The 23307-nt window shown below is 37.5% G+C and overlaps 1 protein-coding gene and 1 pseudogene across 2 annotated transcripts in view; one reads left to right on the forward strand and one right to left on the reverse strand.

Moving 5' to 3' along the window:
• The window catches only part of LRRK1 (leucine rich repeat kinase 1), a 149395-nt gene that overhangs the window by 117724 nt on the left and 8364 nt on the right, over positions 1-23307 (reverse strand). The window lies entirely within an intron of this gene.
• LOC140529138 (unconventional prefoldin RPB5 interactor pseudogene) lies at positions 5450-6663 on the forward strand (annotated as a pseudogene).

The raw sequence follows: 23307 nt of genomic DNA on the forward strand, positions 1-23307 counted from the left end.
GTACAAGTATTATTATATCCATTTTATAGCTGAGAAAACTGAGGCTCAGAAAGGTGAAAAGCTTTGTCCTTGGTTTCTTTTCCCTTCTCCCTTCCCTATTATTATTTCTTTCTCCTGTCTCCCTCTCCCTCCTCCTCTCTCTCCCTCCTTTGCCTGCCTCTCTGTGTCTCTGTCTCCATCTCTGTCTCACCCTCTCTCCCTCCAATGAGAAATCTCATTCTCACCACTTTAACTACTACTTTTATACAACTGGTTCCCAATTGCATCTTCAGTCTCAACTTCTTTTTTGAGCTCCAAAAGCACACCTTCAACTGCTGTCAGAACATCTCCACTTTCACTGCTTACAGCCTCAAGAGTTAGGACACCCAAACCAATACATGAAGCTGCTGGTTTTAGAAGTTCATTGCAGGATGTCAACCACCTGAGGATGGAATAAATGATGTAAGCCCAGCAAATGTGATGGTAACAGACCCAATCTTGGCTACCCTTAGCAGTAAAATGGGTACCTACATTAGAGGTGATGGTAACAAGGGTAAAATGGGGGACAAAAGGGACAAAGAGAAAAGGGATGCTCTGTTGATGTCTTGATGCTGGCTAATAGTCAGTTTAATTGTCACAAGGACAAAGCTCTTCCTCTTCAGTATAGGACAAAGGTCTATATAATAACTTTATCAGTCAGAGACTAGTGGAGAACTATATGTCATATCACACTAATCCATCACTACTCTCTCTGTCACTCAGGATCCCAGTCTAGGTGTTATCCTTGATTCCTCATTCACACTCATGCCACATATTCAATGGTACATTGGTAATAGTAGAATTTGTGTACCATTTGTGTCTCCTCTGTCACAGTTGCTACCCTGGGAAAGACTTTTATTACCTCAGGCCAGAAATAGTGCAACAGCTGCTGGGAGTCTCTTCCCCATCTAGTCCAACTTCTCTACTAAAGTGCCATTTCAATCCTCCACTCATTAAACTTCAAGAGTTCCTTTTACTTGCAGAATATTAAATTCTCTATTTGGCTTTTAAAGCTCTTTACAGTCTAGCCTGTTCCCACCTTTCCTCCCTCTATATACTCTACGATTTAGTATTATTGGCCTTCTTGTTATTCCTAACACAAAACATTGTCTCCAGAATCCATGCATTTTCACTGGTTGTATCCCATGCCTGGAATGCTCTCCCTCCTCAGCTCTGCTTCCTGGCTTCCTTTAAGAGACTCAGCTCAAATCTTATCTTCTGCAAGAGGTCTTCTCTATCCCCCTTAATGTTTGTATCTTCTCTCTGAAATTATCTCCCATTTGCGCTGTATATATCTGTACGTACATAGTAGTCTGCATGTTGTCTTCCCATTAGAATGTGAGCTCTTTATAGGCAGGGACTGTTTTTTACTTTATTTGCAGGGCTTAGCACAGTACCTCAGACATAGTAGGTGCTCGATAAATCTTTGTTGATTGACTTATGTTGCAAAGGCAGATGCTCTCCGTGGCACAAAAACCAAACAAAAAACCCATGATTGAGCAGAAGTAGCTGCATCATCCTTGGTTAAGTAATTATATAGTTCTGTGCCCACACAGCATCATGGAACTCATGTGCAAACTGATAATGAATTCAATTTCCAGTCTCCACTATTGTTGTGAGATCACATTCAGATCAGTGGGAGACGTGTGATGCCTCTGATGTGAACTAAAATGTCCCATAAACAACCATATGCAGTAGAAAGCACCAACAAAGCCTTCCACTGGACTTGACCTCAAAGTGGAAAGCCTTTGACCCCAGACCACTCACCCAACGCATTGCTATCTCCTAGGAATGAGTACAAATAAAAATTTCATCTATCCCATTCTTCAAACCCTTTCATATACTAATCATGTAGCCAACAAGCTGGCCCACTATGAGGACATGATAGGTTAGGCATTCTTGGAGTGTCCCTAGTTAATGAATTAATAGCCCCCAAGTTCCAGTTGGGTTTTTCTCACAATGGGAGCAAAAACAAGCAAAGCAATGCTCCTTAAGAGCTAAGTTCTCATAAGCCCCACTGTGCTTACTCCAGGAGCTAACACAGCCTTAGACAACAAAAGGCACTAACACCTAATGGACCATTTCCAATGAGGTCTCCAAAGCCTACCCATTTTATTAGAGAAACCATCTTGAATTGCTCAATAACCAACCCTAGATTAAGGGGAATAGTATGAGACCATGCTTTATCTGTTCAGTAGTATCTAGTAATCAGCTACATTCAAGGAAGGGCTACTATTCATTTGGTCTGATCAGTCTTTAGTACCTTTTAAAGGTTCCCATTGCTAGTACCTTCCCTCTGGGCTTATCCCCCATTTACACTGTATATATCTTGTATGTAAATAGTTGTTTGCATGTTGTCTCCCTCCTTAGAATGAGCACTTCTTGATCGCAAAGAACTATTTATGTATGTATGCATTTATTTTTACAAACTTTCTCTTTACCTGAGTATTTAGTACAATGCCTAGCCCCAGTAAGTGCTTAATGTATACTTACTGACTGATTGACCATGGCCTTTCTGAGATTCAGTTTTCTTAGCTACTATTTCCAGTCTTACTATACTATCCAATAACATGAACTTAATGCTGAAAACTCAAAAATAGTGGTAGGAACCATGGTACACATAAGAATGCTACAGGAGCTTGAAGACAGAGAGCAGGGGATGAGGGAAAGCATTTTAGGGTATTTTCAGTTACACAGCTCAGACCCCTCCAAAGGGTGGTTTTTGTTAACTTGGCAATCCTAAGAATCAGAGAGATACCAAGGGATTCTTGGGGAATCTCCATCCCTGATAATCTTCAAATTCAGAGAGACAAACATTTGTCTTAGATGATTTAGGGGTTTTCTGTCATGAGGCAAAGCTAGCCAATAATGACTTCTTGATTCTTTTTACTGGTTGAGGGACAGATGGTGAGTCCAGTCTAGAAGTTAAGACACAAGTACATGTACTTTCCCATCTACCTTCTTTAAAAAAGTTTGCTGGATATTATATAGACTAGTGGGATTATTTAAAAGCAAATTCTTATTGATGGGTATAAGAAAGGTGAACTCAAGGCATAGTGGGATTAAATAGAGAAGATTCCCTCATGAGAATTCCAGAGACCTTGTGTAGTAGGGGGTAAAAGTGCCTACCACTAATCTCAAGGTCAAGCATTGGTGTTTTCCCGATGCTGTTGATGCCAAATCCAGGAGTCCCATTTGTCTATTGCTTCTGGCTTCAGGGTAAACACGATGGCCTAAGCTCCCAAACCTGCTACCAACCCTAGGAAAGCAGAGGGCTGCAAGTCATTTTAGAGTCGCACAATGGAAAGTACAAGGGTCCTAGAGTTAGAAGATATGGGCTCAAATCTCACCTTGGATAATTATCACCCATGCGACCTTGACCAACCAGGACCATCTATTAAAAAAAATAGTTGACCTAGATGTTCTTTGAGACCTCTTATAATGCTAGATTTATGATCACTATTCATTTTCCCAAACCGTAAAACTCAGTTAATTATGCCATGCCCTCCCCTACTTGATCCTTATCCATATGCTTATTTGAGAGAATGCCTAATAAAACACTTTGAAGTCTTAGCAAGTACTACAAAAATGTAAGGGGTATTTTTAAAATTTGATCAAGAAAGAGAGAGATTATGTTCTGGTTAAAACAGAAAAATCTTTGAAAATATGCTCAGAATAGATAATTCCACACACAGAAATCAAGTACCAGTTCTGACAGCTATGACTTTAAGCAGCACCTGTGAAAAGGGAGATTGGACTAGATGACTGCTAAAGACCCCTTTCAACTCCCAAAATCTACAGTTAGATTAAGATAAGACCCTTCTGTTCACTCTATCAAATATCCGCATTTGGGGTACATAATAATGTTCCTGATTTTCATATTGGAAGATGATACTAATGATCCCTTCATTCGTGGGACATGAGATATAAGTTGTTTTTTCCAGAAATAGCCTGGCACTGAGCAGTATCATCCTGGCTAACTTACAGGTATACTTTAAGACCAGGGAACTGTGTAAATCTAACTGGATTTTAAGGGAGAATCAAATTCAGAGCCAGCTGTAATTTGAGGCAGAAGAGTATTAATAATGAGGAATCTGGGAAGATCTCATAGAGAAAGTGGCCACTAAGTTAAACACTGAAGGAAGGTAAGAATTCTGAGAGGCAAAAATAAGGAGTTCATTCCAAACAAAAGAGACAACTTGGACAAAAACATAGGGATGGGAGATAAAATGCTGAGTTGGGAGAATACAGTGGTTGGGAGAACATAGAGAAAATACAGAGAATATACAGAGAAAGGGATGAACCTAGACTGTGGGATACCTTTAACTCTAGGCTGAGAAGCTTTACTTTGCCCTGATGGCAGTAGCAAAACACTGGAATTTTTTGAGGGAGCTTGTGGCAAGGAACTAAGAGTCTCAGAGAAGATAAGATCTTGAGACTTCCTAGGAAATCAAGGATATTGACAGGACTGAGACTCAGTATTAGACTCTTTTTAACTTTAATTTAATAAGCAAGGAGTTACCACACCATGCAGAAAGATCTTACAACCACCAGTGATCCTTGGAATCCATTTTGAGAATTAACCAACAAATAAGTATTTACTGAGCGTCTGTAACTTCTTAGGGTAGCTGGGTGGAGCTTCCATTCTGGAGTCAGGAAGACCTGAGTTCAAATTCAGCTGCCAACATTTACTGTGTGACCTTCCTCAAGTTTGTCGAGCCACTTAATTATGTTTGCTTCGGTTTTCTCATCTGTAAAATGAGCTGGAGGAGGAAATGGCAAAACACTCCAGTATCTTTGCCAAGAAAACCCCAAATGGGGTCGTGAAAAGTCAGATGCAACTGAACAAGGACAATAGCCATTTCTTAATATTGTGCACAGTGATGTGAGAATATAAAAAGCACTGTATATAGTCCTTGACTTAACATAGCTTAATACAGCTGGGAAGAAGCTGAAGACACACACACACACACACACACAAGTTAGAGAACAGTACAAGATATTATATATGTTGTGGTACAGACTGTCTGTGTTACAGGATTTGAGGGGAAGAAGAAGAAAAATGTAAAAGAGTGCATTTGAATTGGGCTTCAGAAAATGAGTAGAAGACAGGCAAAAGGGAAGAGGGAGAAAGGAAGTGAAGGAGAAGACTTGCTACAGAAGGTATTAGACAATCTTTCAAACTTTTTAATAGTACAGGTATTTATAGCAAAAGATGGCTGATGGCTCGGAGACTCCTGCCCTCCAGTCCTGTCCCACCTCTAACCTCCCCCTTGACTTCTTAGATGCCAGTGGCAATAAAGATAATGGAGTGTGAAATGTGGAAAGGAGAAGCAGTCACTCCAGCCCTAGACAGGGCTGAGCACTCCTCCTTTCAGCCTTGGTCTCAGTCATGAGGGGCAGCAGGTGGAAGAGAAGCGGAGGCAAAGCCATGGAGGACCAGCCTCCTCCAAGATACAAAGCCTCCTTCTCCACACAGCCACTTGGCTCTGAGAATGTGATGAGGTTCTGGGACGAGCTTGGAAAGGTGGTCACTGGCTCCCAAGAAAAGGTCCAGCATTAGATGAAGGCAGAACATGACTCTGAGCTTCTTCAGGAAAGAGTCGGCACATTGCCAGGTAAACTCTTTTATGATATTATGGTACCTTCTGATCCTCTTGTTCTCATGCCTGGGTAGTTTGTTTTTATCACTGAAGTCAAAGTTGGGGAAAGCTGATTTTGCAAATGCTCGGCAAAGCAGGTCCATAGGTTTAGGGAAGAACATAGGGAAACATAGGGGAAAACATGTTCAGGAGGCATTGGATGCATTTTTTAAGTGATAAACTTTGAATCCAAAATTGAATTCACAGATTTAAGGAAAGTGAATAATGCAGCAGGGGATATTGTTGCTATAAGACATTAAAAATGTCACTGAAGTTAAAGGAAAACACGGAACTGCTCATAGATCTCAATCAAAACCAAAAACCTTAGATGTTTTTGAAGCAGATTTTGTAGATGACCCAAAATCCAAAGGCAGTTTCCTTAGTGAGAAAGAACTATGAGCTCCACTCAATGAAGTAGACCAGAGGTTCCCAAAAACTTGTTTGGCCTACCACCCTCTTTTAAAAAAAATTATTCAGAACCCCCTCTGGAAATCTACTTTCTTTAAGCCTTTAATGTTTTTTTTTAAAAATCTGTGTCATTTCAATTTTTTTTTGAAATGACAATCTTACATTTAATAATTTATTGTAAATTTGTGTGTTTTCCTGCATTGAAATTTTGATGATGCAGTACTGCATCATGTAACCATAAAGTACAATATTGTAAACAAGCCACTTCATGCACACATTCCTACGGATGCTTGCTGGACTTCCTGACAATGTGCTACACACTAAGACCTGTCAGTGGATTTGACTACTGGTTGTTTATAACTTGCATTTTGTGTGTTTATTTAGAAAATAACGTAAACACTGTGACTATAATAACTCCGTTATACAACAGATGAAACATTGTACAAATGGTTTTTCAAAATTTTCTTCTTTTCTTTCCTGCCCCCTTTATTTTTACGCAACCCTTCCCAATTGTACCCAAGGGTATTATGGCCCCTCTGGATTTTTCCAGTGCCCCCCAGGGGGCAGTATTGCCCATACTGGGAACCTATACTAGAAAGATAAGAAGATCTTTTCGGTAAATTGGATAGAAAACTTGATACTTTGTTTGCAAATGGAGAGGATATAACCCTTTCTGAACAGAAGGAAAATCAAAAGACAGGGGTGACCATGAAACAACAGCAGACTCTTGCTCTGGGCAGTTTTCAAAAGGATATTACAAATTCAGAGTTACTCAATGGTCCAGTTCTTATAATGATGGCAATGGTAACGATTTAGGAGTAGGAGATAATTCTGTGCCAATTATATATTTTTCTCACACAGTTGGACCTGAGAAAGGAGAATAAATACTAGACAAAACAGTACTTTAAAAATTTAGTGAAAAGGAAGAAGCCAAATGTAAATGAAGGGATAGTAATGACCACAGTAGAACTGCACAGTATTAGAACTCCAATCTATGATCAAAAAGTCTTGGCTGATGTGAATGGAAAATATCCTGAGCGGAGAGAATAGTGTGTCCAGTGACACCAGTTCAAGGAGGGCTGCTGAGCTCGAGGAGGAGTAACGAGGAACCAGTCCCAATGAGGCTGCCTGCAGTGATGCTGGCAAAAGCATTTTTTCATGTTGTGTTTTTTTAATTTACTCTGTTGAATATTTCTCAATTACATTTTATTTTTTAACTTTAATATTATTTATTTTTCCCGTTACATGTCAAGAAAATTTTAAGCATTCATTTTTACAAGATTTTGAGTTCCAAATTTTTCTTCTTGCCTCCCTCCCCTCTCCTCTTCTGAAAATGGTAGACAGTTTGATATAGTTTATACATGTACTATCATGTAAAAAAAACTCCACTATTAGTCACAGTTGTGAAAGAAGAAACAGATCAAAAGGAAAAAAACATAAGAAAGAATGAAGTAAGTGAAAAAATACACTTCAATCTACATTCTGAGTTTATCAGTTCTTTATCTGGGTATGGACAGCATTTTCCTTCATGAGTCTTTGGAACTTGTCTTGGATCACTGTGTCACTGAGAAGATCTGAGTCATTCACAATTGATCATCATACAACGTTGTTTATACTATGTACAACATTTTCCTGGTACTGCTCATTTCACTTTGCATCAGTATATACAAGTCTTTCCAGAATTTTCTGTAATCTGTCTGTTCATCATTTCTTATTGCACAATAGTATTCTATTACATTCCTATATCACAGTTTGTTCAGCCATTCTCCAATTGATGGGCATCCCCCTCAATTTCAATATTTTTCCACCACAAAAATGTCTGCTATAAATATTTTTGCACATGTAGGTCCTTTCTCCTTTTTTTATGATCTCTTTGGGATACAGGTTTAGTAGTGGTATTGCTGGATCAAAGGGTATGCACAATTTGGTTGCCCTTTGGGCATAGTTCCAAATTTCTCTCCAGAATGATCAGTTCACAACCCCACCAACTTCAGTGTCCCAATTTTCCCACATACTCTCCAACATATATCATTTTCCTTTTTTTGCTGCATCCGCCAATCTGATAGGTGAGAGGTGGTACCTCAGAGTCATTTTAATTTACAATTATCTAATTAAAAGTGATTTAGAACACTTCTTTATATGCTTATAGATAGCTTTGATTTCTTCATCTGAAAATTGCTTGTTCATATCCTTTGACCATTTATCAATTGGAGAATGGCTTGTATTCTTATAAATTTGACTCAGTTCTCTCTATATTTGAAAGATGAGGTCTCTATCAGAGACACTTGCTATAAAGTTTGTTTCCCACTTTTCTGCTTTCCCTCTCACCTTGGTTTCAATGTTTTTGTTTGTATAAAAGTCTTTTAATTTAATATAATTAAAATTATCTATTTTACATTTTGTAATGTTCTCTATTTCTTGTTTCCCCATGAATTCTTCCCCTCCCCATAGATCTGACAGGTAGACTATTCCTTACTCTTCTAGTTTGCTTATGGTGCCCCCCCTTTATGTCTAAATCATGTACCCATTTTGACCTGATCTTGGTATATGGTGTTCTATATCTAGTTCATGTCCTGTTTGTTCCAGTTTGGCAAAAGCATTTCTGAGGAACAAAACAAGCAAGAAAAAAACTGTTACTCCTAACAAGAAGTCGTGAAGCTTTTTCTGGAACTAAAACAAAAAAGGAACTTTTATCTCCTACAATACCACACCAGGCACTGTGCATCCTGTATTACCAAGCACACCAGAGCCAAAAAAAGTTTTGTTAGAAGTATCAGAAGAAATTACAAAAAGGATTTCAAAATTACAAACTGCAAGGTTGCAACAGAGAAACTAGGCCTGCCTAGAAAGTGGAAATTTGCATCTTAAAGCACAGTTTTGCAATTTGTTATGAATGTCAGTTACATATAATTAGGAATGATACATCTTATATTATTTTGGCAACAAGTTCCTTTTACCTCTTTAACAACGGTATTCTTAAAGATTAAAAATAAGTGTTTGAATACTCTAATATTCAATTTATTTTTGTTAATCTCTCTGTATGCTTGTATGCAGTAGGTACGTTTGTGTGTCCCTCAAGATGCAGTAGCAACATTTGGAATTATTTTTCAAAGAATACTACTTACATGAATTATTTTTGTGGTTAAATCTAAGGAAAGGCCATTTTGTACCAGCTCTGATGTTCTACACACTAAATGGACCATTTCAAATGGATTCAACAATTATATTTTATTATATGCATTAGCATTTTAAATATAGTTTTGTATCTACATTGTTATAGGTTTCACAAATAGGTGGCTACTTCAAAATTTGTTTGTTTTTCCCTTCTAATAATTTCTCTTATAATGTAACAATCTTTGAGGCAGAAAAACTATATACATACTCCAGAAGGAAGTTTCTTTGATGGGAAAAAATGGTTTAAAAATTATGAAATTTAAAAAAAAAAAAGACTGATGGCTCCCATCTGGATTTTCTCTAGTCTAACAAAAAAGAAGTGATACTGAAACACAGTCTGTAGTTAATACTATTGTCTAGTTATACTCTCATTAGAATTAGAAATAGTGACAAGGAATATCAAAGCCACACTGAATGAAAAGGACGTGAAAATTTAGAAAAAGAAAATGTTTCACCCAAAGGAACAAATCGTGTCCCCCCGAAAAGAAATTTCCAAACTAATTGAGAAGTTTTAAACAGATAAGATTAAGAAAAGGGAGTCACAGTACTGAAAATTGCTAAATAAGTAAATAGAGACAGAATTTCTCATTTATAGTCAAATTCGCTTTTAAAGAATGACGCATAGTATTCATTTAATGGGTTAGGGATGGGTTAGTGCATCAATTCTAAAAAGACCATAGGGTTTTCTCATTGAGCTCTAAGAGATCAATAAAATAATGGATTTTTAAAAATGTTTGCTGTCCATACTATGATATATAGGATGTGTATATATGTGTTTGTATATGTGTGTATGTCTATGTATATGTACACAGAGATACATGCACATATAATATATGTGTATATGTTATATACATGACTGGGCACACATATATGTATACCTGTGTTATACATTTACATAGCCATACATTCCTATGTCTATTAGGCATTGCAGCTAAGCAATGACCGAGGACCAGAAAAGAAAAACAAGGAAAGGTCTGGCTGGACTGCATGAGGGAAAAACTGTCCTATTTTTCATCAGTATCAAGCTACTCCTTGAAATAGAAACTCATCTTAATAGTATTTTTCTGGGGTTGCTATACATCTGTGAAACACAGAATAACACAATCTTTATAAATAATACAAAATGAAGATAACTCAAAGGCTAATGGAGAACTGCATGGTAGACAGCAGGCTATAATTTATAACAAATGATTATAATGTCTGTGAATGAAATGGTTTAAAAGTTGTCATCCAGGAAACACATGTTTCCCAAAGGATCACAGACTAGTCATGTAGCAAAACCAAGGGATGACAATGTCTCAGTACACTACACTGGCATCGATTTTCAATAGAATATTCATTGGATTCTACTGAATATTTGAGCATGGATCAGAATCACATCAGGTGAGAAGGTATAGATAGATTATAAGCTGAATACCCAACTGCTAAGAAGATGGATGCATCAAGTGTCCGAGTCAGCTATCTAGGCCCTTAGCGGACAGATAAAAGAACATTTAAAAAATATATATATTTAGAAGTTCAGCCCAGACAATCTCTCAAAAAGTGAGCAAAACCCAGTCCTAACATAAAATCAAAAGTCAAGCAGAAGGCTGGAAGAATGAGCAAATAAACGAAAAATGAATCCCACCGTGAAGAGCTATTTTTGTGACAGGGAAGTTCAAGACAAAAACCCAGAAGAAGAGAATGACCCCAAAACATCTATGAACAAAGAAAAACACATCCTAGGCACAAGTCCAACCAGAATTCTTACAAGAGATAAAGCAAGAATTTTAAAAGGAGCTAAAAAACAATTTGAAAAGAGTGGTAGAGTAAAAAAGTGTGTGTGTGCATGTGTGTGTGTGTGTGTGTGTGTGTGTGTGTGTGTGTTGTGTTGTGGGGGGATAGGGAGAATGAGAGCTATGGGGGAAAAATCTAGGAAGAGAATTAAGAGCTTGGAACAAAAGGTATAAAACTTTACCTAAAATAACAAGTTAACACTGATTAAATAAGAATACCTTCATCACCCCTTTCCCTCTAGGTCTCCAGATGAGATACAAATATCTCAGAAAGGTGTCTAGTTATAGGAAGATGGAGAGACCTAGGAGGGACACTAATTCAGCTCAGTTCTATGCAAAGTATTTGACAATGGCTTCTGTCCCAAATAGATTAAAAATAGAGGGAGAGGATCCATATATATACAAAAATATTTATAGTAGTTCTTTTTATAGCTGGAAAAAACTGAAAACTAAGGGGGTACCTACCAAGTGCAAAATTGCTGAACAAGAAAGTATTGGAACACTATTGTCCTGTAAGAAATAACAGAGGATGGATGGGTTAGAAGAAAACCTGGAAAGACAACTGACACTGAGTGAACTAGGAAGAATCAGTACAACACTGTATATAATAACTTTATAAAGAAAAATAACTTTGAAAGGCTTAAGAATTGTCATCAGTACGATGAATAACCATATTTCCAAAAGAGCCATGGTGACCTGGTAAGGGAGTCAAGGTACAGAACGTGTACATACAGAAAGAGAGAGAGAGAGAGAGAGAGAGAGAGACAGAGACAGAGACAGAGACAGAGAGACAGAGACAGAGAGAGACAGAGAGACAGAGACAGAGAGAGACAGAGAGACAGAGAGACAGAGAGAGACAGAGAGAGACAGAGAGCAAGAGAGAGAGACAGAGAGAAACAGAGAAAGAGAGAGACAGAGAGAGAGAGACAGACAGAGAGAGACAGAGCAAGAGAGAGAGACAGAGAGACAGAGAGAACTAGAGAAAGAAAGAGAAAGAGAGACAGAGACAGAGAGAGAGAGGGAGAACAGGAATTTGCTTTGCTTGACTTTTCATATTTGTTACAAAGTTTCCATTATTCTTTTTTTTTTAATTTTAAATTGGGGTAGTAGAAGAGAACAAAAATGTTTGTTAATTAAAAAATCAAACCTAAGTATTTGCCCACAAAGTCGTCAAGAAGGAAGACTTAAAAATAGTTAATCCTGCTGAGACCACTTGTAGCCCCTACCTCACTCCTCAGCTATAACACAACACATTAAATATATGGAATTTGAGGTGACTGGATGACACTGCTGCTTCTGAAATATTAATAATCCTATCCATTAATGCAAGATGTGTTCTAACACAGAAGTGAAAGTTTACTCTAAAGCTCCCTCAACATTTCTGATCCCCCAGAAAAAAATGGTTCTTTAGTGATTATCAGTATTCCCAGTGACTTTGCTCTTCAGAGGCAAAGCAATGTGTGGTTGAGAACAGGTTCCAAGCTGAGCCAAACCCAGTTTAGTTGTTTTTCAAATGCACAGCCCTCATACCTGCAGCTGAAGTTCCCTCCTTAAGCAAAATAAACTTCTTCAAAGTTTTAATATATAACTTGGGGCTACTTAGCTGCATTTTTTTAAAAGAGTGCTATTCTGATGATTTCAACAGACTATGAACATACCAAAAATGCTTGGGCTAAATTTATCAGGATTTCCTTTGCTCTCCCAAACCTGAATCGCTGCCGTCCACTGTTTTTCCATGACTTGCCTAAAATAAATATGGAATTGAACTTTTTAAAAAAGATATCTCATGATTTTTCTGTGAGCATTTGCAACCAAAAGACTATAAAAAAGAAGAAAAGGTGAGACTTTTTTGTAGAACAAAAGAAGAAAATAATGAGGAATGTTTAGTGGATAATTTCTAAGTGGAGGTTCAGGAAAAGCATAATTTCTTGTTATTGCTCTTATTTTAATCTAGTTTACAACTCCCTAGAAGATACTACTTATTTCAATTTCTGGCAAATATTCTCTCCATTTATGCTCACTCATTTCCTTTAATTTTTTATAATGTAATAAGTTTAAAATTAACCATCAATACAAAAGCCTCCTTTGAATACACATTTTTAAAAATTCATTTCAATCCATAAAAAGCCATAATTTTCCAGTCAACCTTCCAAATCTTCCTCAGGATTCTTTCTCCATTCACTTTCCTCTTTTATGGCCATAACTAGCTTTTCATCTGGTTGTTTTTTTCACTGCACATTGTTTCTTTCACTCGATAGAGTGGTCCTAGAATTTAATAAATGCTTATCACGGCCTTTGTATGTGCTGGTATTAGGGATAAAAGACAAAAAGTGAAGTACCTGGTCTCCAGTAATTTAAGTTCTTGGTAGAAGGGGAAGGAGAAGGGAAAGGACAGGAGACAAGATAATTTGAGGGAGGAGGAAACACAAACTAGGCAGAACAGTAAAGGCTTTCTGTAAGAGAAGTTGCTTAAATTGAAACTTGAAAGTAGGAAGCTTAAGATTCTAAGAGGCAGAGTTGGGGAAGGAGTGCATGCCAGGCAAGGGAGAATAACATATGTTAAGAAATGCACTTGGCCAATTTGAATGGAACACAGCATGTATGAAAGAGAATGACTGAATTAAGTCTAAAAAAATTAGTTTGGAGTCAGTTTCTAAAGCACTTTAAATGTCAAGTTAAGGAATTTGTATTTTATCCTACAGGCAATAGGGAGCCATTGAATATTACGTAAGGGAGTGCCAAGGTGAGACCAATACTTTAGGAAGATTATATAGGCAGCTGTGTAAATGTGGTAGGGGCTTGGGTTGACTCCTGGAGCAATCACCACTGTTCTAACAACTGTCTGCCCCTTAGGTTAAGCCAGCTAGGTGTTTTATACACCTGGTGGCTTGAACTTTAAGAGGATTAGCCTCAGGGCAGGGAAAATAGAATAAAGTCATTTCCAGAACTTTAACAGCCAGCAAATCACTTCCCACAATCCTAGACTTGGTGACAGGAGACTTGTGTTTTATATCCTTTTTTATTCCTGGTTTTGTGTTGTTAATATTTCATTGTTGAACTAGTGTTTAATTGGATATAATGATTCACAAGTACTTACTGAATTAAAAAAAAAAGTCTTGAGCCCACTGAACTAAGTCAAATTTAGGGTTAGCCTATTCTTTTTTAATTTATAAGTAGAGATATGTTTCTTTTCCTTTTTTCTTTTTTTAATGTTTGTTTTCATGGTTAAATTCTCTTTTTAAGTGGGAGAAAGGTATTGTGAAAAGAAGGTTGACTGGGATGATTGGCTGCTTAGAAAAAAGGTTTTTCCTCAAGTGACAAGTCTTTTTTTTGCACAATATGGAGAACTTCCTTTTTCATAGAAGGGAAAGGTCCTATTGAAACTAAATCTGAATAACCTAAGTAGGATTAGTAGGACATGTTATCAAAGGAAACAAAATGCTAGAAGCACTGTTAGGTACCTACTTTCATCATTGGAAACCTGTACTGTCCTAAGCAAGGAGAAAGAACACAAGCTTTCTTTATGTATTAAAAAATTAAGAGTTAGAGGTAAATTAGCTTTTATTTTTTTTAAAGTGCACTGAAGTCAGAGGACAACCTAATGGATCTATTGATTATCTGGGAGACAGGTCATGTTAATACAGGCAGGACTAATAAACTGCAAGAGAAAAGTATGCTTTCTGAGCAAGAGGTTTCTCCAGAGAATGCTCTTCAAGTCCTATTGAACTGAGAGTTATAAAACATGAAAATAACAACAGTAATCACCACTGGGACTCAGACAAAGTAATAAAAAAAAAAGCCTCAAGCTTGTTTTCTTAATACCTGCCCCTCTCCCTTCCCCATCAATATTTAGGGGAGGGGGTGGATTTTAACAAATAGTAGAATGGGTGGGCTTTTGAATTAAGGTCCTTGGACAGTTGCAACAGAAATTTAAATAAATCATAAAAAATTTAAAACAATGGTTAATAAAGGTCTGTCCTAATAGGGGGAGATTTAAATTATTTGTAAATTGCAGAATTTCATTGACTGGGAGAGCTCATGAGCAAAATTATTTGCTCTTACAATCAGTAGAATCAATTGGAGGCCCCTTTAAAGGATTCATTTTTATTCCTTTTTGGGGGGTATAAAATAGGGAATTCTGCATACTTAGCCCCATAAAGTTGAAGGGGTATTTGTGTGTGAAACTTTTAAGAGATGGATTTGGTGGGTTGGATTTGTAACCAGACTGCTTAATTCCTCTTCACTTTCTGCCTTCAGAGTGGTATTGCCTGCATATCTGAGACAGCTGATATTTCTCCAGGCAACCCTAATTTTTGTTTTTTGTTTCATCCAGCATGCCATTTCCATGATATACACTGCCTTTAAGTTAAGTTAAACGGATGAAAAATACAGCCTTTTTGTAGTCCTTTTCCAATCGTAAACCAACCAGTTGTTCTGTGTTCAGTTGTAACAGTTGCTACTTGTCTCACAGCTCCTTCAAGATGATCTGGTACTACAGTCTCTTTGAGGACTTGCCACATTTTGTTGTGATTCACACAGTTTAAAGGCTTTAGGGTAGTCAATGAAGCAGAAGTAGATTTTTTTTTCTAGCACTCCCTTGCCTTCTCCATAATCAAGTGAATGTCGGCAATTTGGTCTCTAGTTCCTCTGCCTCTTTGAAAACTAGCCTGCTCTTCTGGTCATTCTTGGTTTATATATTGCTGAAGCCTAGCTTGCAAAATCTTATGCATAATCTTGCTAGTAAATGAAATCAGTGCAATTATTTGGTAATTTGAACACTCCTGGGCAATGCCCTTTTTGAGGATCAGGATCTAAACTGTGTTTTTTTTCCAAATTTGCTGGCATATTGAGTGGGACACTTTAACAGAATCACCTTTTAGCATTTTAAATAGCTCAGTTGGAATTTCATCACCTCCACTAGCCTTATTGCTTAGCAATGCTTCCTAAGATTCACTTGATTTCATTCTCCAGAATGTCTGTCTCTAGTTCAGGAACAACATCATCATGGTTATTGGTGATGTTAAGCTCTCTCTTGTACAGTTCTTTTGTGTATTACTGCCACCTCTTCTTTATCTCATCCCTACTATTTTCATTTTTATCATCATGTCCATTTTTGCATCACACATTCCCTTGATATATATAATTTTCTTGAAGAAATCTCATCTTTCCCATTCTATGGTTTTCTTCTATTTCTTTGCACTGCTCAATTAAGAAAACCTTCTTATCTCACCCTGCTATTATCTGGAATTCTGCATTCTATATATTTACCTTTCACTTTCCTTCCTTCCTCAGCTATTTGTAAAGCCTTACAAGAGACCCACTTTGCTTTTTTTTCCCCTCCCCCCTTTTTATCAATTCCTTGTTGTAATGAAAAGTTTACACAAGAAGATAAATTGATAGAGTTTAATTGAGAGAGACAGTCCCAGCAGCTGTCCCAGAAAAGAGGGATAGTCACACAAATAAACTATCTGGAGATAAAGGGGAAAATCATGATGCCTACCTACCTCATGAAAGGTGGATAAAATGATGATAGTCTCTTCAGGAAGGAGTAATGGGTATGGCTTTTAAAATATGGGGTGGATAAAATGATTGATCATCCAACTATGGGGGTATTATTAAAAATGTATAGAGATATCTAGGGCCAGGGTAGCAAGGGTTTGTCTGTCCCACCAAAATTGGTGGCATCTCTGAAAGCCCCAACCCATTCAGTCTTTGTGCCAAGACTTGAGGAACTGCTTAAATGAGTGCCCCCTAGAACGGGGACTGAGGTTCCCCCTGAGGAACCTAAGTAATTTAAAATTGTAGACCCTTTGGAGATTAGAGATCATTGGCTTGAGTCACTATGGTTTAGAAGGAGACAGGGCAGAAACAGTACTAAAATACATATAATGGCAATGGGTTATTGCTATACCAAGGGTTCTTTGGTGGCTTTCTGGAGTACTCCACAGCAGAATAAAATTCCATACTAAGACCTTCTAGAAACAATTTTTTATTAAATTAAGTCTAACCATTTTTTCCTTCAGTTCAAAACTGAACAGAATTACCCCATGCTTTTGACAATTTAACATTTTAGAGTTATGATTCAAAACATTCTCAAACAACAAAATTCCACAGTGAGATAGAAAACAGCCACAGAATTTAGGTAAAAGTTCAGATGTCAGTTATCCATTCATCTTTGTACTATATTTTGAATATGGAAATGCTCAGGGTTTGTTTTTTTTGAGAGGGGACTTGATGTAAAATTTAGAATAAAAATTACCTTTAAAAATTCACATAGGAAAATACCCAAGCAAGACAGTATTGAAAGTAACCTGCTAAATTATCACATACTTTAAAAAAAAGCAATAAGTATGTGTTCCATCGATATTCACTGTTTCACATCTTTTTTCTGTTCTACTTTATATATAAAAAAACTTTTTTGTTTCTTTTTCAGTACTTAAGTTCAGAATAAAAGAAAAAGAAACTAATCAGATCATTTCTAAAATGGAGTTGGTTTAGTGTGCTTTCAACATCAGTTTTCTTTTGGGGATAAACCAAGGGAAAGAGGCTGTTGCTCAAGTGGAAGCAGGTGGAAGATCCTTTTGGGGGGGGCCTCATTTATGCTAGCTAACTAGGGAAAAGTGTATTGTGGACATAGAGACTGAGTTCTTGGAAGTTCTTACATGTTTGGACACTTACAGTAATTTCTATGGTGGTGGTTATTGTGGATACAGTTCAATGGAAGACCTCAGTGATGTCTGAAACATCAAAAAAGTTAATATCAAATAATAGAAAGTTTATATATGCATTAAAAGGATTTTTATTTCTTAGAAAAGGGTTTGTTTTGATTGAAAAATGACCGAACAACAACAAGGAAGATGAAAAAGGCTGGGATAGGGAGCACTCAGTAACTCTTCTTCAGCAGACAGCAAGAGCTCAGAAAAAGCCTGACAACCTTCCAATCATCTTAACCCTCATCCCACCCCCAATCCTTTTATAATCCAAGAAAGGACTGAGGGGAGCCGGGATTGGGAAGCAGGAAGGAGAGCTCCAGGAGCCCACTAAGCTCCTGTTATAGTAGAGATGTGGAGAAAGAGGAACCTGGAAGCAAGCTGACTAATCAGGATATGGGTGTCATAGTAGAGTTAAGAGGTGGAGGGGCAAAAGGAGAGGAAGGTATATGAGTAGAGAGAAGGGGACAGAAGTGACAGGTATTGTGGAGGTAGAAATGGCAAGACTTGGCATCTGATATGATATGGGGGGAAACAGAGGGAAGTCCTGAGGCTCACTAAGTTGGTAAACTGGTGTGAGTTGTTTCAACAGTAATAGAGTTGAGAAAGGGGAGAGAATACTTTTCCATTTGTATAAGAATAAAAAAAGCAAAAAAAACCACCCACACATACTTTTCTTCATACTCCTCATAATTCACAAACAACTGAATGTTAACTTGTATGAAAAGCTGCAAGGAGGCCAGTGTCACTAGATTACAGAATCTGTGGAAGGGATTATGAGCTAAAAAGACTGCAAGGGTAGAAGGGGTGCCCAACAGAAAATTTTATATTTGTTCCTGGAAGATTCAGGAAGCCACTGGAGTTAACTGAACAGTGGGAGTGAAATGGTCAGATGTGTGCTTCAGGAGGATTGATTTGACAGCTGAGTGGAGAATGGACTAGACTTGAGACAGAGAGACAAGTTTGCAGGCTATCACACCACATAAAAGCATTGTAATCTTAAAAAATAATAATGCTTCAGAGGAGGAAGCAGAGTTCTCACACTCTGCTTTTCCACATGGTAGGCATTTAATTTCTGAAGTTGAGACAAACTCAAGTAATGAACTCAACGTCAGCAAAAATACTAACAATAAGCATAAAAATTACTTTCAAATTGAAAATGTTATTAATAAAGATTTAATTATTCTTACAATATAATCACACTGAGAAATAGGAGGATCATAAGTTTACGCCATTAAGATGAGAAGTTCTCTGACCTGCCCATGGCTGTGCAGGCAGCTAAGTGGTAGAGGAAGGATTTGAACCTGGGGCCTCTGACTCCAAGTGACATACAGTCAATGAACAAGCATCACTCCCACTATGCGTCCTTGTGCCAGACAGTAGGTGCTAGGAATTCAAAGACAAAAATATGGAAACCTGCCTTCAAAAAACTTACAATCTATCAAGAGAGATGACATTTATGAGTGTATGTGTATTCAAATTAAATACAAGGTACATTTGGCAGGGAGCATTAGCCTTTTAGGACTTAGGGAAGGCTAGGTAGCACAGTGGATAGAGTACTGGGCCTAAAGTCAGGAAGATTCATTTTCCTGAGTTCAAATCTGGCCTCAGACACTAACTGTGTGAACCTGGTCAAGTCACTTAACCCTGTTTGCCTCAGTTTCCTCATCTGTAAAATGAGGTGGAGAAGGAATTAGCAAACCACTCCAGTATCTCTTCGAAGAAAACCCCAAATGGGCTCAGGAAGAGTCAGATAATGAATGAAGCACAACAACAAAATTATGAGGCTAGGGATTCTAAGAGGCAGAGATCATTATTACTAACAATTCACATTTATACAGTACTTAAAAGTCAATAAAAGGTTTTTGTTATAACTATCCCAAGATACAGGTAGTACAAACATTATGAGATCATTACATTATCCTTTACAGATAAGGAAACTGAGGCTCAGAAGGAAAAGCACTTATCTAAAGTCACACAACTGGTTAATGGCAGAAGCAGGACTTGGATTCCATTCTAAGTGTTCTTATTACCATATCATATTGCTCATTTAATCGAATGCTTTTCTTTTACCGAAAAGGAAACTGAGGCACAGAGATGATAATAAAAATAGCTACTATTCATCTAGCGCTTGAACATTTGCAAAGGTGTTATCTCATTTGAACCTCACTACAACCCTGGGAAATAGATACTATTACTATCCTTCTTTTACAGAGGAGGCAACTGAGGCATGGAGGTTAAGTGACTTACCCTGGGTCGTACTAGTATCTGAAGCCAGATCTGAACTCATGTCTTTCCGCCTCCAGGTTTTCAGCACACTCCCTACTATGACACCTAGATGCTTCAGGTCACACAGTCCAGTGCTTACACGGACAAGTTGTGTTTTCTAATGCTGATCCCTCAACATTCAGTCTCTCTTTTAACAAATGACAACCTGTCGTTGTAAAAAGAACTAAGTGCCCCGACCACATATAGTTAAATCACTTTAACAAAGTGTTCTCCCCATTTGAGTTAACCATCAACGGTCTCTCTTGTTTGTTTTTTTAAATCAAGAGATAAGTATTTATAAGTATTTAGCTCTGGAACCAGAAGTCCTGGATTCGAATCCTACCTTTGATGATTACTATCAGCTGACAGTAGGGTAGGCTCTGAGGTTACTTCTACCTCTAGATTTGTGAATTCTCTGATGGTCTGATGACCTGTAAATGCTATGAATGTACCAGAAGCTGGAAAGAACCCCACCCTTAATAAAGGGCCCTTTCAGAGATGTGGCCTCAGGACAGGAAGTGAATTATTCATTCCTTCTTCCTCCTATTTTGTTGATAAATTTCAACCTGCTTGATTTCCTATTTTAAAGAGCATCATTGCATAAAACACAAGTTAAGGATCAGAGCTGAGGTTTATGTCATAGATGAGATTCTATAACTAAAAAACAAAAAAACACAACCACCCCACATCACCAGCTGATGGCAGAATTAGGTATACTTCCTATTTTAGTCTGCTGTTTCCTACTTCTATTTCAGGAAGGCAGAAGCTCACCACCACCAGCTCAAACTACCTCAGTTCATGAGAAGTTACTTTTATATGTTTGCATTTTTAAAAGCAAAAATAGGTATTTTAAAAAATTAATATTCAGAGATTTGGGGTACTTTGGATGGGGAGTTTCTCTTCCATTTGTATTTCTGCCTCTGAAGTCATGCTCTATAGAGTATTTACATTTTGGCAGCATATGATCATCACAATTTTTTGTTAGCCATCGGTATAAATGTTAGCTACACCCAATATAATGCAGAGAGCTTCTTAACCTTTTCTGTGTCACGGACCCTTTGGGATGTCTGAAGAAGCCAGTGGACATCTTCTAAGAGAAATGTTTTTAAATACATAAAATAAAATACATAGGATTACAAAGGAAGCCAATTATATTGAAATGTAGTTATCAAAATTTTTTTAAGTTCACAGAACTGAGGATAATCCCTGATTTAAGAGTACAGAAGTCATGTCTACAACAAAGAAATGGGCAGGGAGGAAAATTCAGCCAATTATCTGGAGTACAGATTGAAGAATTTCAGAAGGCAACTCATATCATCCAGTCCAGGGGTGGGGAACCTGCAGCCTCGAGGTCACATGTGGTCTTCTAGATCTGTAAGGGTAACCTTTTGACTGAAAATTCAGATGTGTTCAGATGTGAAAATTCAGTCAAAAGGCTGTTCTTAAGGACCTAGAAGGCCATATGTGGCCTCAAGGATGCACCCTGATCCAGTCTAATCCCTTATTTCACAGATGAGGAAACTAAGGCCTCAGAAACTATGGGATTTGCCCAAAGTCACAAGTCTAGTTGATGGGAGGGCTGGTGTTATTCTTTCCTCCTCATCATAACATAAGGCATATAACTAATCTCTGTAGTGGATCAGGTTAGATGTTTTTCTAGTTTGAGTCACTTGGATAATTGTCTCAATTCTTTACTTGACTTTGTGTGGGTAATCACAGCCAGAGAGACAGGTTTTTCTAAAGTTGATTGGTGTTTCACTCAATCAAGAATGCTCAGTTCTCCTAATAATATGTTTGTCTAAGGAGATTTCTTAGTCCCATTATCAACATTTCATTTACTCTAATTTCACATTTATAATAATATGTTACATCCAACACACACCCTACTTTCAAAGGCTTCTCATTTTCAAATACAATTCATAAAAGTTAAAGAAATATTTTTCTTTCCTATGGCATGTATACACATTAGCTGACTTATCTAATAGATGAGGCTAATAAGGTTGAGGTTGTGAGTTCAGTCTTAACATAGACTTAGTTTTTAATTAAATTTAGCAAAAAATGAATTATGCACAAATCACTGCAAGTCCTGAGGGAAACAAGACTCAGGTCTTATCCTTCTGGAGCTTAAAAGTCTGGTGGGAGGTTAAGATTTACAAGCCCTTAAATTCTTAGATGGGTTTACTATTTCTGTGAAGCCAGAACACCCTACACCCAATACAGATGACAACTTTCTCAGAGAGTCAGGGTATCTAGTTCATTTGGTATGACCTACTACATCCATATCTTTGCAGAAATTCTCCTAAGTCCCACCAAATGAACTAGAGATTCTGTCTATATGACTGACTCATCTCCTTTTCCAGGAAGATTTATTCTTGAGGTCATTTTTATGCCACTTCTTGTATGTAACTCACCACTGCTAACATGCCACAGTCTTACTGACCTACATGCACCACCATGCTCACCACCTTCTTACCTATAACTTAGATTCTTCAGAAAGCATTGTGTTCCATGACTTCGTAAATTACTGAAATCATATCAGCGTTCAAGAAATGGGCTTTCAAAGCAATGGGGCATCAGTCAATGTCTCAAATGTGATCCAATACTCTCCTATTCAATTCTGGACTCGGCTCGTTCATCTGGGCATATTTTGTTTTTCCAGGTTGGACAGTTAAACCAATCTCTTGAATTCCTATGATTTCATGAAGGAGATTTATACATATAGTGTTCTGGGACTCAGAAGTCAAGTAGACAGTAATGAAGGTTGTAACTGGATAAGGGTAAGACAGTTGGAGGAACAGAATTAGAGGAGCTTCTTTCCAACAGCCTCCATTTTCTCAGTGAAATAGGGGGCTAAGTCATCAGCTTTAAATACAGCAATGGAGGGATGAAAGGATATGCTTTGAGCTTGAAGAGAGAGGAAAAGGTTTAGAACTGTCTCTAGGAAATGTGATTTGTTGGTTTTCAGTTGTGTCTAGGAAATGGGATAAGGAGTCAATAAGAATATGGTAGATGGGGTGCTAAGCTCTAATAATCTGGGAAATGTCACTTTGTCATATATTTATGGTAATGAAAACCAGCTCATTTTTCTTATTTTCTCCAAAAATGCTCAGCTTTGTTCTAGTGCTTTTAGCATAGCTCTACCAATTCTATAAAAAAGTTGAAAATGCCATACAGACCTAAAGTCATTTATGCAAAGGCTTATGATTTAATGCAGGTTAATATGTGGAGAAACAAATAGCAATAAATGGTACTATAATTTCAAAATTACTTAAAGTCAAATATGTTTCAAAGCTGCTTTTCTTCTTTTAACTT

This window comes from Notamacropus eugenii, chromosome 1 (genome assembly GCF_028372415.1).
Source record: "Notamacropus eugenii isolate mMacEug1 chromosome 1, mMacEug1.pri_v2, whole genome shotgun sequence".
Lineage (NCBI taxonomy): Eukaryota > Metazoa > Chordata > Mammalia > Diprotodontia > Macropodidae > Notamacropus > Notamacropus eugenii.